The sequence below is a fragment of the Solanum lycopersicum genome, chromosome 12 (genome assembly GCF_036512215.1).
Source record: "Solanum lycopersicum chromosome 12, SLM_r2.1".
NCBI lineage: Eukaryota > Viridiplantae > Streptophyta > Magnoliopsida > Solanales > Solanaceae > Solanum > Solanum lycopersicum.
Window position 1 is genome coordinate 53,959,965 of NC_090811.1, and position 6,188 is coordinate 53,966,152.

The 6,188-nt window shown below is 30.8% G+C and overlaps 1 long non-coding RNA gene across 1 annotated transcript; it reads left to right on the forward strand.

Annotated features, from left to right (window-relative positions):
- The first annotated feature begins 2,198 nt into the window (after positions 1-2,198).
- LOC104644997 (uncharacterized) lies at positions 2,199-2,707 on the forward strand. The gene is made up of 2 exons (XR_738876.4): positions 2,199-2,335; positions 2,430-2,707. It is a non-coding gene; the product is annotated as an uncharacterized lncRNA (long non-coding RNA).
- The last annotated feature ends 3,481 nt before the right edge of the window (positions 2,708-6,188 follow it).

Genomic DNA, 6,188 nt, shown 5'->3' on the forward strand with positions numbered 1-6,188 from the left:
ATACATATATATGAATGCCTGAAACTAATATTATATTAAAATGGGAGGGGAATGATTTGTCCATAAGGTTGTAGGCTAAATAGGTGTCATATACCAATTACTCTTTACACTTAACTTTATACCAATTTTTGTTTTTTTTTGCCTTTACTGTAGTGATGATTTGGCAGCAATTGCCTTTAGTTTAGAATTAATCCTTACGAAATAAGAGTTTGGATATTACAAATAGGATACAGTATGGTATTGTGACGGAACATTTGTATGGTTCAAGATTTTATCTGAAGCTTACTGTTGCCCGAATTGCTTTTCATCATTTAGAAGTCAAAAGACATATTTGTTTCAACTTGGCTTATAAAAAATAAAAATAATAATAATAATTAAAACATGACCCTAGGCTTGAAACTTGGAATTTTGATAATTGAAATATCAATTGACCTTAACATTAGGAGCTTGATTGTATACTCGAGTAAGTTTTTGAGTGAGTTTAGAGTCTAGACTAGAGAAAAAGTGATGTAGATATCTTTTCGTCTTGAAATCTTATTATGGACAATTATTTGAATAGATTGCTTTGAATTGGAACTTCAAAGAAAGGGGAAGATTCAAGTTCCGAAGTGATTGTTCGACTACTTGAGGCAAGTGGATTTCTAAACTCTTGTTAAGCGTACGAAATTCGTGTATTTCCTTGTGTGATGTTGAGAATGATTTGGAGACTTGATGTTTATTTGTTGGTGTTGTATTTCTTGTTGTAAATTGTGCTTCGTTATCAAATGGTTATCTCCCCCTTTTCATTTGAGCATGTCATTTGCATTGTATCTGAGACATGGTTGTGGTAAGAGGATGATGTACTATTTTCGAGGGTCGTATCGCGCGCCGTGATGGATATTATATTTCATGGGTCCCAGACTAAGAGACAACGGGTGTGTATCGTTAGGAAAGACATGCATCACGATATTTGACATTGCATCTCATGGCATTGCACATTTTATTATTGATGAACTTGAACATGTGTTTTGATGATCTTGTGATTGTTTCTCTGTGAAGTCTGTGATTGTTTAATATTGAGTTGTTATAGAGAATGTGTAAACTGATAGAGTGTGGTTATTGAGTGGTGTATTTGGTAAACTGTTAGGCTGTAGCGTGGAGGTTTAGATAGGGTGTAAGGAGTACACGTATTTTGTTCACTTAACTTGTGTTTAGAGGTTTGCTTGTTGGGTACCGCGTGGTTTGGTACTCACCCCTTGCTTCTACAAATTTTTGTAGGTTACGAGCCTGGATCTTTGTGATACCTTCTATTCTCTTCGTTTTTGAGGCATCTTGTGGAGGATTGTGAGGTAGCTGTTTGTCATCTCAGCGAACTTTCCTACTCCAGTTTATGATTTTGTTTTTACTTGAAAGACAACTTCATTTTAGACTTCTATTTTGTTTCAATTCTGATGTTTACATTAGAGGCTTGTGCACGTGACAACCTGATTTTGGGGATTGAATTAATATGACTTGGTTTCATACTAGAAATTGTTGTTGGATTGTCATTTACTTCCGCACTTTGTTAGATATTTGGTTTTAGGCTGACTTGTCTTGGTGGGATAAGACGAGTGCCATCACGCCCATTTTTGGGTCGTGACATTTTGGAAAGTCGTTATTCTTTCTGAAAAGTTGTTACATTCCCAACAGATACATTTTTCAAAAATTTGTTATTTTTTCCAAAAGACACAACATTTTTAACAAAGCAGGTCTGAAGAGATTTCTCCGAACAGAAACTTTTCTTGCTGAAAATGGCTATATAAAGAAGTCATTATTCATTTTTTCGAACACTAAAATTTTTTTCCTTCTCTGCATATAGGGTTGGGCATAATATGGTTAAAACCGAAAAAACCAACCGAATCATTTTTTTAAAATATTGATTTCAGTTTTTCGGTTGGTTTCGGCTTTGAATTATAATGTTTGAATTTTCCGGTTTGGTTTTCTTTAGATTTAAAAATTTGGTTAATGGAAAAACCAAAATTGTGTATATTTATAGATGTTACCCATTCCAGTCGGCCTATCTCACTAGCCCACAAACTATTATTAGCAAACCTAACTACCCAAATTCCTATGTCTCAGCCAAACTACCCAAATTTCTAGCCTAATTACTCTTTCCTAGTCGGCCAAATTTCTAATTTCCTATCAATTGATGATAAATCCCTAAATTTATAACATTATATATTTACATACGTTGACACCGAGGCCGAATCTCGTCTCTTATTAACGAAGATTACAGATATACTGGTCGCCGATGCCGACTCGACTCGTTATTCATCTCTCAACTCCCAGCTCTTGTCAGTTGTCATTCGTCGCCGGAGTAAGTTCCATTACCCCAATTTCCTTCTCTGGTGAAAAAGGTAAATAAAAGACTTGCCTATGTTCTGATGCAAACTGCTCATCATTTTATACAGGTATTTGGTGGTAAATGACAAAGGCATACAAGTGCAAACATTTCAGAAATTGTGCTAGCCAATATTTTCAACCGCATTTGATTTGTTGCCTTCAAAAACTTCATCTTTGACTGTTATTATATGTTAAAGTTATAAGTAAACCTCAATAAAAAAATTTATCGTTATTTGCAGTTGATTGTAGATGTCATATTAAATGTGTGTAGCCTTGTTTAACTTGTCTAATTTCAATTGGACTAATGTAACTCTCATGGATCAGTGGATGAACTATTAAGACTTCACGATTGTATCGTCTGTGATAGTATTGAGCATATATGTTCTTACCTTGAACCAATCTTTTATTAAATAGTTAAAAGTTGTGGCAAAGTTGTATAATAACCCCCTCAGTCAAAACAGAAAATATGTGTAGAAGTTCTGCTCTTTGTGGGTATTTAGAGTCTTTCATTAATAGTTGTTTGAGTCCTGCTAAGTTTGTATCAAATTTAATTAAACCGAAACCAAACAAAATAAAAATTATAATAACCGAACCAAACCGAATTTATTTCAGTTTGGTTTTGTTTCACATTTGGCCAAATTTAAAAATGAAAAATGTAACTGATATTTACGAATCGAATCGAACTGATCGAACGCCCAACCCTATCTGCATATATTTTCTCTCAAAATCAAAGTGTCGATCTACTGAGTCTGTGTGACTTGTTGATGTTCTTTTGTTTGTTGAAGTTAAAGAAATTTGAGGTACCGCTATTTCTTTAACATGATTAATCCATTTTATCTTAGGAGAAATTAATACACAATCTCAGGTACAATGAGGGAATTAAATTTCTTAAAGATACACAATAATTTGTGTGAACTCGAATTATTTTATTTTCTCTGTAATTCATCTTATTTTTATTTCTGTTTTGCTCACCTTATAAGTACAGGTTAATACCAATACATACTTTACAATACAAAGAATAACAATATATTGGAAGTTATTATATTTCTAATATATAAACATATTTAATTATATATTTGGTTTAACAATTTGGTATTTAGATAAATCATTTGTAATTCAATTAAATTTACCTTATTCGCCAATAAATTCACCAAAATTCTTTTTTAATTATTCATTTGTTGTTCAAAGCCTACATTAGAGATTCAAGGGAACCTTTGGAACATATGAAACCTTTCATAGTTATCTTTCATGACGGATGGCTTTTGAAAGTAGTCAAATTTTGGCAAAAATGACTCCTTGTATTCTGCTGCAGGAACATATGACACCTTCTAGGAACATATGTCACCTTCTTGTAACTATCTTTTTGAATTGATGGCTTATTGAAATATTCATTTTTGGGAAAAGATGACATGTTGTATTACGATTTAGGCACTGAAGGTATCTTATCTCCCTATTATGAAACCGAAAGTACTTTCTTTTCATTATTTTCTGAAACTAATGTCTTTTAGTCGTAATCATTCTTTGATAAAAATGTCAACGCCTTATATTCATTTTCATGCATTGAGGGTACCTTATAGCCTTCACTTTTAGCAATTGTGGTTGGTGCTTTGTTGTATGTTGAATATGTTGATTCATAAGAATAAGGTGAGTATGGCATAGTGCATGTTGCAATAAAGAAAAATGCCAAAGCACCAAATTGCTTCTTCAATTGGCATCCCATTGAGAAGAATTGGATTCTAAGGCTAGATATTAGTTTGTTTTTCTTTTTCTTGTGTGTTTTACAATGGAGGTATTAGGAGTCTATATAACATAATGTAGAAGACGATTTGATAATTTTGATCTCATCTTGATTTTCTCATTTTTTGCTTAATGCTATTCCACTATTGTCTTGAGATCATGGGAAGCCATGAACAATTCATACACATCTGATTAATAATCACTTATTTTTTAAAATCAAATCCAAGGTTTTATTAACTATTCCAAGAATGTTGTGTCAGTTTTTTTTGTTGGTACATTGAAAATTAGATTAAATAAAATTTTAAAGTTTAAAATACATAATTTTCGCGTTACAAATTAAATATTGTTCATTATTTCATGTCATGATCAAAATCAGTTGGGTCCATTATTTTGGATTTGCTTCCTCTGTCCAATCATAGTCTAGTTGACACAACTTTAAGAAACTATAAATAGAATGATAATTTTACTATATCACCTTTGGAATATAACAGATATAATATCTTGAAATATGAAATAGGGAAATGACTATAATTAATGATAAGGGAAAATTGAGATCTACATGTAAAATTATCCATAGATTTCACAAGGAATAATACATAAATATGCCCTTTAACTTTTCTTCATTTTACATTTATGCCCTCAAACTTTAAGTATGCACAAGTAGACACATAAACTTTTATTAAATTGAACAAATAGACACACACGTCCTACATGACTTCCTACATGACAATTTACATCCTATGTGATGTCAGGTATGTATTATGTTACATAAGACTCATGCGTCTACTTGTCCAACTTTATACAAGTTTAAGTGTATACTTGTGCACACTCAAAATTGGACAGTGTAAATGTGAAATGAGATCAAGTTAAACGACATATTTATGCATTATAACATTTTATAAGTTGGACAAATATTGTTAGATATTTTTTTTAATATAATGAACAACTATTATTAGACGAAGGAAGTATACCAAACTGTTGTTAACATATTCTTTAATATCGCGGCTAAACATTTTAATGAGTAGAGTACGGATAATCTGTTGTTACATAGTAAAATTGTTTATTTGATATTATTTTAAATATATTATATACTTGTTTAATTTGTGTCATGTATTTATACTAGAGTCAATAGTCCATATCAATACAGGTTCAGTTTGTATATGTTGCTTGTTTATCTCAATTTAAATATTTTGAACTTTGAATTATTTTAATTGATAGTATATTTTATATAACTTTTAAATAATATATATCAATGTCCATTTATCAATTTATGTGAGCACGTGTAAACAGAAATATTAATACATTTCTTTCAATATTTTCTATTGTTATTGTGATTTATACTGTTTTTTTTTGTAATTTTTAAATACAAACATATAGCATAATTAAAAGGAAAGCAAGACATAGTTAAAACGGAGAAAGGTGCTGAATATAGATAGAGGAAATTGGAGTGGAAGGACAAATCCGAGAATTCTTTGAATGATTCTAAGCGCTAAATATATGTTATTTTTATCTCGATTTATATGATTATTTTCCTACTTTTAAGGAAAAATTACCAAAGTATACATCGTTAGTTACAATAATCTCAATATTCCCAACCATTTTAAAATAATACGAAAATTTCTTCTTTTCCCTCAAGACCCAACTGTCACATACATTATTTCATTTTCACTCCAGACTCACATTTCTAACTCCTATATTTACTTCTTCTTTTCACTCACATAATCAATTCAGTTATCACATTAACAAAAATTTAAATTTCAAGAGATTTTTCTCTCCAATTAACTAATTTAGAATATGTAGGTACTTTCATCTTCTTCAATTTTCTTCTTTCTTTTTGCTTGTTCATCAGTTTGTCTAATACATATGAATGCTCTTTCATTTAGTATTGAAATTGCCCAAATAGTTACACCTAATATTTATCGAATATTTTATTTTTGATAATTCAATGGACAAAAAAAACAGATCTAAAAGGTTACAGGATCCTTTAACAATGACAAATCAAATTTTAGAGAAGGCAAAAGCAAAAAAGAAAGTACCTACATCATCGGAAAAAAAGGTTGAAAAACAACGAAAAAAGAGGTAGAAAGGTT